The sequence below is a fragment of the Lycium ferocissimum genome, chromosome 1, assembly GCF_029784015.1.
Source record: "Lycium ferocissimum isolate CSIRO_LF1 chromosome 1, AGI_CSIRO_Lferr_CH_V1, whole genome shotgun sequence".
NCBI classification, from domain to species: domain Eukaryota; kingdom Viridiplantae; phylum Streptophyta; class Magnoliopsida; order Solanales; family Solanaceae; genus Lycium; species Lycium ferocissimum.
Window position 1 is genome coordinate 38,588,275 of NC_081342.1, and position 9,364 is coordinate 38,597,638.

A 9,364-nucleotide genomic window follows, 5' to 3' on the forward strand; every position below is an offset into this window, starting at 1 on the left:
ACAAATCATGCAGAACGTACAGAATGCCCGAGGCAGCTCATACGTGCGTACGGTTGTACGTAACATACGTAATGCGGAGGCGCATCGTACACACCGATACGCGATCATACGCGACGTACGGAACCGCGTTCAAATCGTACTCATATCGTACGTAACATACGGATTATTGAAGCATCACGCTCATATGCAGATAATGTATCCCGCCCTCTTTAAGGGACGCGGTAGCATAGTCGAATCATATATCGATGTGCATACAATCATAACGCCGTAGCGTACATATATCGTAACCCGGCCCTCCAGCCGAGGGCGCGCGGTAACGTAACCCGCCCTAGTACGGGACGCTAAGAAATGATAAATCAAATCGATGCCATCCCGGCCACCACCCCATACATCAAATCATAATATCATATCATAAAAACGAGCCCGCCCGCCACGAGGGACGCGGTGAACAATGCACAGAGGTGCACGATAACGTAACCCCGGCCCGGACGCAGCGAGCGACATAGCGCGTACATAAATGCGTGCGAGCAACGCGCACGATAACATATCGAACCGGCCCGGACGCAGTGAAAGATACATTGAGCCTTGCACGAGCGAGTAGTGCGAAACATATGCATATAAATCCGGACTCGACAAACGAATATTCTTACCGATATCCGAGGCTCGACGCGATTTCGATCGCTCTACCAAACGTTGGATTATCGTATCGAACGCCGGAGCGTATCGCATCGGGTGGTCGAAGCATATTATATCGAACGGACATTCCGACGTAATTCCGAATCATTCGCGAAGTCCGGAACATTTAGCTTACGAGCTTTCGAGAACGAGGCGACGACATACCCATTTACCATACGGACGGACACGTCCGCTTACCATACAAACAGACATGTCCGGATATCATACGACGACATATCCGAATACCATACGACGTACATACATAAGGGGAATATCGGGAATTGTGGGCCCACTTCGCACAAAATCGAGACAACATACGAAGTTGGAACTATTCTTACTTACAGAACTTCTTTAATCACAAAACCTTCTCATACTTATTCATTTATCGACATACACAACTTAGTGATACTAACGTACTTACACACGACATAATCATAATCATAACGGACTGGAATTCAAGAGCGAGTTACCCCAAATACACATTATATCACAACTTATTAGCTCTAGGACATGCCATAAAAGAAAAGGTAAGCCTTACATACCTGTGCCGCCTTGCTAGCTATACTTGTTCGCCCCAACTTGCTTATCTACATTCAAAAGGATCCATATGATCATTAGATTCATCGACTTGTTTTCGCCTTAATTTTTCATACAAGTTCACTTATAGGCCATCGAAATTTCGGCAAGATTTCTCTCGTGAATACGGCACCCCGAGATTCACACTCGGCTAAATTTCAACCAACAACAATCGGGAATTCAACCCGGCCAAACTATCAATAATCAAACCAACAATCATAAGAACGATATCAATATTCAACTCACAACATATTCAAAATATTCCAACCCAAATCTTCCAAATGCCACAAGAATTCCAACATTGCATTTATTTCTTTCAAACTCATAAACTATACCAACAATTCCATATGTTTACAATATTATTTCCATAAATTCAAGGAAGCATATTCAAATCATATCACACTCCAATTCAGCCCGCACGGATGCAACTTCAACACGGGATCATTAACTTTCATTTTACGTCATAGAATTCATATCGACGACAACCAAAATGCAAGATAACATTAATTCATTTCATGAACACTAGGCAGCCCCCATTCGGCCACTCCACCTCATACAACATTCCTTGCGTTTCATTCATTTTTCCATGCATTACAATAACACAAAAACATGCTAAATACCATAAATTCGCCACCCTTCAATACCACACACCACACGGCCAACTACACATCCACATGGTTACCATACCAACATGCACGCTACAACAAAGACATCAATATTTCCATGAAATTCACTAGTTTCTACGCGTTATAACAACAACCAAAACACGACACAATCACACACACACATGTTCGGCCACACATAGCAACACCATAACTTCATGAACTTCATTTATTCCACACTTCATAACATCCACAAATCATGCATAACACATATAAAATAAGATTGGACCATACCTTTTCCTCCTTCTTCACCCCACGGCTAGACTCTCTTTTTTGCAAAACGGGTAGTTTGCTCGTTCCAACAACTTCTTCACGACGACGAGGGCCTTCCAATTAGTATAGTAGCATGAAGAAAACATTTTTCGGATCACCTTTAAGGGGCTGGTTCGGCCGCCCTCAAAACCGTGCCCTCTTCTCTTTTTTTTTTCCTTCAAATTCTCCAATTCTCTAGAAATCCAAATGGTGAATTGTCTTATTTTTTTCAAGACTTATGTATATATATATGTAGTCAAGTAGCATGTGAGGGGCACATGCCCCTCTCTAGAAAAATCTTCATTTTTTTCCTTCTTTTCCTTTTTCTAGAATTTTCTTGATTTCCCATTTCAAGACTTTCTCTAGAATTAATGCGAAATTACTATTTTGTCCCTCGTCTTTCCACAAAATTACCAAAATGCCATTTTGCAAATTTTCCATTTTTGCCCCTCGACTTTTCTCAATATTCCGATTTTGCCCCTAACCTTCCACATTATTTCCATTGGCCATTTTACAAATTTCTCTTTACCCTTAACCTTTCTAAATATTTCCATACTAATAATCGTCAAAACAATTTTATAACGACTTACACATGCAAATAATTTTTGGAAGTCGTCTCGCCCTTAACTTTCCGCGACGACTGTAGAATTTCCAAACGTACCAGATGTGGGCTATAACAGTAGGTCTTCTTCCCCATCGGATAGATTCATTATGGTTAATTATTGTGCTTCAGTCCTTAGTTAATTGATAGCTTATCTTGACTCTCCAACTGAGTAACACGTTGGTTCAATGGAACTAGGGTTTATTAAAAGTGATATTTACCTAACTTAAATTAGCAGTTTACTCTCCAACTCAAAAAGTGATATTTACCTAACTTAAATTAGCAGTTTACTGGGTTAATTATCTGTCATGACTCATATAGTTTGCATGAATAGTTAAGTTTCCCTATCGAATCTAGCTATTCAGTATTCATGGTTGTATGTGTGATGTGTGTTTTGAATTTTACTATTCTTACTACATAACTAATGATCTATTTAATGATTATATCTTAAATTCTCAATAGACTTTATCTAACTCGCTTACTACTAGTCAGGAACTTCGTCTGATAAAGATAAGACATTAATTTAAAGAATGCATTATATGTAACTTCTGTTAGAAAGAATTTATTTTCAGTTTCTAACCAAACAAGAGATGGATAGTTAGTTTATTGTTCTTGCAACTCTTGTGTTATTGAGCTTGATAAACATTTTATCTCTTGTAGTACATTGATGCGCAAAAACTTTAAATTAATATCTCTTCTTAACTGAATAAAGATAATCTGTCCCATAAGAGATTTGTTTTTTTTCAGGAATTGAATAAACTTATATGTGGCACTTGTGTCTAGGTCATTTTTAATCTGAATAGGATTAAGAAGTTGGTCAAAGGATGAACTTTTAAGGTTCATTGAAAGTGGAGGCACTACCAACTTGTGAGTCCTATTTAGAAGGAAAAATGAATAAGAGACCTTTTCTCTTAAAAGGAAATAAAGTTAATGATAAGTTAAGCTAATCCATTCTGATTTGTGTTGTATAATGAACTTCAAGGCAAGAGGTGATTTTGAGTATTCTATGACATTCATAGAAGATTACTCATGATATTAATATATTTATTTGATGCTCTATAAGTGTACACCTCGTAGTTTTGTACATTGAGATTTGCTAGGTATTAGTTGTTCAATTAGGGACACGGGAGCCATTTTCGAAAATATACAAGATTGTACATACTATCTTATGATTATGAGGGTTTAAGTTCATGTAATAGGTCACGAAAGGGTCGGAGAACAAGCGAATCAAGGAGATTAAGTTTTCGGAACTCTGAAGAAAAGTTGGATAAGATCTCGTACGATAATTTGGTCCAATCTGGAGAAAGAATATCTTTTAGTATATTAGGAGTTTTTAAGTGAAACAAAAGCCTAAAATAAAGTTCAGGAAGTCTAGTTTCCAATGCAACAAACCGTGTATCGATCGGACATCAGAATCAAATTTTATGAGCATTTTAAGATGGGCTGTCAGAGCAGGGGATTAACCCTGCGTGAATGCACCAGAAGGGGGCGCGAACGCGCAGAGGAGAACCTAGCAACTCAGCGCGAACGCGCCAATAGGCAGCACGATTGCGCTGAGCAATTTTTGAGTCGGTCCAGGCAGACTCTGGAACATTATATAGCTTACCCCTCCCCCCCCCCCCCCTCCCCTCCCTCTTTCTTAATCCAAACACGCCAAAAAATCCTCCAAACTTCTGGAAATTTCCCCCAACCTTCAAACATCAAATTTTAGCCCGAATCAAGTATAATCCCTAGATTCTGGTCCAGACAGCATATAGTTACGATTATAAAATCGTATAGTGGCGATTCTTGGTTTGAATTCAAGGTGTAAAGAAAAGATATTGCGTTTCTAGCGGAGGTAAGGTATGAATCTTCCTTTATTGATATCGATTTAAGTTTATTTACGGAGATGAGGTTATTAAATAGTTGTATAACAGGTTGGTTAATCGAGAAATTTGGAAAGCATCTTGAGGGATGCTTTATGGAGCATATTGGTGTTGATAACGTTGTTGTCAATGTTGGTATTGTTGTTGTTGTTGTTGTTGTTGTTGGTTGTTGGATTGTGATTTCGGGCTAGGGATATAAACAGGGGAGATGCTGTCTGAATTTCGGCAGATTCTAAAGTAGTCTAATTTAATGACTTGAGATAGGCATATGACGATAAGTCTAATGGTAGTATGATTTCTCTTGAATGTAGATTTACGAGTTCGAGAGAATAAGCATTAAGTAGTAGGCGATCAAACAGGTATGTTAAGGTTGTTCCTTCTTTTCTTGGCATGATTCCATAAATGGTAAGAGTGTAATAAACCTTGTGACTAGAGATTTGTCTAAGCAGAGCTTGTCATATTGTTGCCAGATTTTTGAGTGTTCTGTTATTCTTTCTGAGGGGCCATGTCCCCTTCCTATGTCCTTGAGTTTATAGAGAGACGGGAGAGACATGTTACAGTATCAGTATTTTTCAAAGATATGCATGATATACTGCATGATATACATATATTTTTCTTTATACCTGGCCTATAAGCCATGGAGTTATTACCTGACCTACGGGTCATGGAGTTATCTATGCCTAACCCTCGGGTCACGGAGTTATATCTATAGAGTTATGTTATCTTGCCTCAGATAAAAGGCAACCTAGGAAGAGTACCTCCAGATGCATTCTTGAAATATCCAGAGTATAGCTTGATACTTTATTCCAGCTGTTACCTTGCTTTACATATTCAGTATATTATTCGTACTGACATCCCTTTGTCTGGGGGCGCTGCATTCATGCCTGCAGGTACTGAACGATAGACTGATAAACCTCCCATGTAGGCAGAGTCGGATATCAGCTGATTGGTGAGCTCCTTTTTTGCTCGGAGTTCCCAGGTCCTTGGAGTCTCTCCTTTTGATTTCTGATTGTATGGTATAGTCACACGTTTCCCAGAGGCTTGTAGACGGGTCCTATATGTATATGGTGTGTCTGGGTGATAGCCTTGTCGGCTTGTATATGTATGTCTGGACACTGTTGGCATTGTACGATCATAGCAGCCTTGTCGACTTGCTCAGTTGTATATATACATATTTTGTGTATGCGTGCACAGTTCAGATGAGATAGTTAATATATATTCAGATTGCGGTTTGTGGGTATTGTATGTGTGCAGGTAGGCCTTACCGGTCTAACCTCGGGATTACTCCCCCAAAGTTTCAGATTTAGAGTGGTTCGCTCGGGCCTGGTTTGGCTTCGGGTGGCGGTCACGTCACTCCAGAACTAGGGCATGACAATAGGTCTGAATGCTTTGAAAATTTCAAGGTATTTAAGGCAAAAATGAAAAGCGTCAGGGAAAATATATTAAATCACTGCGATTTTATCGGAGTGGCGAGTAACTCTTTGCAGAGTTCATTAGTTACTTATCAGATAGAGGGATTGCATTTCAATTGTCAACACCAAGTATTCTACAATAGATTGGTGTGGTAGAGAAGAGAAATATGACTCTTATGAAGATGGTAAGATTAATGATTGACTTAGTCATATTTGCTTTTTCATTTTGGGATATGTCTTAGAAACTGCGAGTTACATTCTTAATTTAATTTCTTCTAAGTTAGTACCTTTGATACCCATAGAACAAAGGGATTGGATGTAAGCCAAATCTGCAACATGTTCGGATATGAGGTTGTCTAGCACATGTGTTCAAAGGGAAAACAGATAAGTGGGAATCAAGAACGGATGTACGCATATTTATTAGATATCCAAAGGGAACGAAAGGAGGTTTATTTACTGTCCTAAAAGAAAATAAGGTAATTGTTAATACAAATGCCAAATTTTTAGAAAAGGACTATTAATAAACCAAGTTCCTAGAGGTAAACTAGTTTTATAGGAACTGAGCAAAGGAATAGCAAATGAGTCATCTAAAAATTCAGAAATTCAAGAACATCTAACCGACAAGTCAGGGTTGACATTCCATTGCATTTAAGTAGTGGGAGAAACGTTAATAGGCGTAAGGAAATTCAGTACCTTTAAGTAGTGGGAGTGGTGTTAAGCAAATGACACTATATGAAGTCGTTAATATTTCAACACTGAAAGGCAATGAAGATAATAGCAAGACTGAGGAATATGATAGTGTGACTATAATAGTAGTAGTACTTAGTCGTAGTGGGAGAACAATATTCAAGATTGGTTTGGTGTATACTCTTGGGTAGTTTCATGATAGGATCATGAAAAGAAATACATTTTTGGGAGAGTTTCATGATAGGATCCCTAAAGATCTTAGTACAGAATCGGTCAGTTATGACGAAGCACTACTAGATGAAGTTGCATCACAAAACAACTTCGCAAGTTTTTTTTTTTTTTTTTTTTGCAAAGAGCTTATTGGCTAAGACTTTTGGTAGTTGTGCAAAAGGAATACATGTGAAAGTTGTAAATGCATGATTAAAAGTCTAAGTGGGTTATTGTTGGGGTATATACCATTAACCATACGTTTAGATATGGTATATTCTAACAATTGTCATGGTTAAAAGTCTAAGTGGGAGATTGTTGGGATATATACTATTAACCATGTGTTTGGATATAGTATTTATTATAGAACAATTATTTTTTAATTTTTAATAAAGATTTAAATAGGTCATGTACTATTATGTGTGTCCTTTACTTACATAGTAGATGATTTAGTGTATAGAGTTTAGCTTATACATGAAAGATTAAATCATCGGTTCTTATAAGTATAAAGTTTATGTTATCAATCTAAGATGGAAATTGGACAAAGCCATCGGTATGATTGTATCACAAGATTAAATATAATGTATCTTCTTTATGGGAACGGTATAGTTTCATCTTCTTGTGCTAGTATATTTTGTATGTATTGAACGGACCAAGTAGAGATAAGTGTTTTTGTACTGAATATATAAAACAACCTCTCTAGCTCATTAAGTGTACTTATACTGTTAATCTTGATATGATTATTATGATCAATGTGATTTGTTCATTATTTTGATTTATTAAAACGTACGACTCAATTGCGGGTCTATGTATTCTTGGTAAATTGGATAATGGCAAAATACATTTGTGAAATAATAATTAGTTGATAGAATCCATGTCTCGACTTTGAGATTGATGATTCCCCTTTATGGATGCTTATAAATCTCATGTGAAAATCCTGTAGGTAGATTTTGTATCCGTCACATGATATAAGTTAAGCGGAAATATAAAGGATTCAATTAGTTAATGAATTAAATTGTCAGTAATTTAATTTAATTGATTGGTATCCGTAATCTTAACATGGGGAGTTAAATAAGTTTTAATGTATGATTTTGAAATTGAACTGACGATTGCAATTACGAATTTTTAGTGGAATAATTCGTAATTTACTATGGTAGGATTAATTCAGATATTTCGAATTAATTCCATAATAGGAAGCCTCGTTAATTCAATTTTGTGGTCCCTGCTGTGCCCGAATAATAAAGAATTAAATGGAATCCGATTTCTTGGTGGAAAAGAAAGACCTAGCAAGTTCAGGAAAAGGTTTAAACCCTAAAACGTGTATTATAAAAAGGGTCTTAGGGTTTTACAAGTTTCTACACTTTTTCCATAGAAATTCGCCCACATGAATTTCGTAGATTCTGGTATTATTTGGGTTACACAGTAGATGACCGTGGAACGGGGGACTGAACGAGTGGATGGTTTTTGCTCGTGCTTGATGGCTAGATTCGAGGTTGCATTCACTCTTCAAGAGATAAGTATCATTTTATGTTTGATTAATATCTTGATTATGTGTATATTACACGCAAGTTGATCCTGGCTATTTGTTTCCGCTGTTTATGCCTATATTCCATCATATCAAACCCTTATCACAAAGATTAATCTCAATTTTCAAATCATCAATCACTAATTTTCGATTAGTGAATTGATCAGTCAGCAACGGAAAATAAACAAACGGAATAGAACACCACAACAGTTTGGTAGCACCACTGCACAATTTACCCTCGATCCTTAATACGGTCTTTATAACCAATCAATAAATAATCAGTTTCTTCCGCGCTAACAATATCAGGACAAAGTACCCAAATGAAATTCACTTCACTGACTGTTAGGCCACATGCAATTTCCATGATACATTCTTTACTAGTATACATAGCTTCCAAACGAAACGTATAAGACCGAGCCATATGGCTTGGTGTCGATCTAGTTGGTGCAGTCTGACTCAGACCATAGGCTCGTTGATACCGAGCAGTTGGTGAAGCCAGGAGAAAATTGGTCTAATTGCATAAACTGGCTGATTCTCTTTTAATGATGCGACGGTTGTGGATTCGAGTTCTTGCACGGTGTTACAAATGATTAATTCAGCTATTTCACTCTTGTGAAGATTGCTTTGTGGATTATTCGGTTCACCACCATATTTGTATCATTAGACTGAAGATAGGAAGATAAATCTGTTGGCTTTATGGCCTTCACTCCGGGTATATAATCTATGACGTCCTCGCAAGCCACTATATCAAAAGAGGCTTTCAGTGGCAATATATTTTCCTTTTAGCAGCGATAGTTATTGTCACAAAAATATTTACCAAAGAATTGGTTAATGCTATTAGATCCAAGGTCGCTAAAGCCTTTATCGGCATTTATTTTTAGGGCTAAAATTTGGTATTGCCG

The 9,364-nt window shown here is 37.4% G+C and overlaps 1 pseudogene; it reads right to left on the minus strand.

Annotated features, from left to right (window-relative positions):
* Positions 1-8,549: 8,549 nt before the first annotated feature.
* Positions 8,550-9,112, minus strand: LOC132064341 (UDP-glycosyltransferase 86A1-like; annotated as a pseudogene).
* Positions 9,113-9,364: the final 252 nt, after the last annotated feature.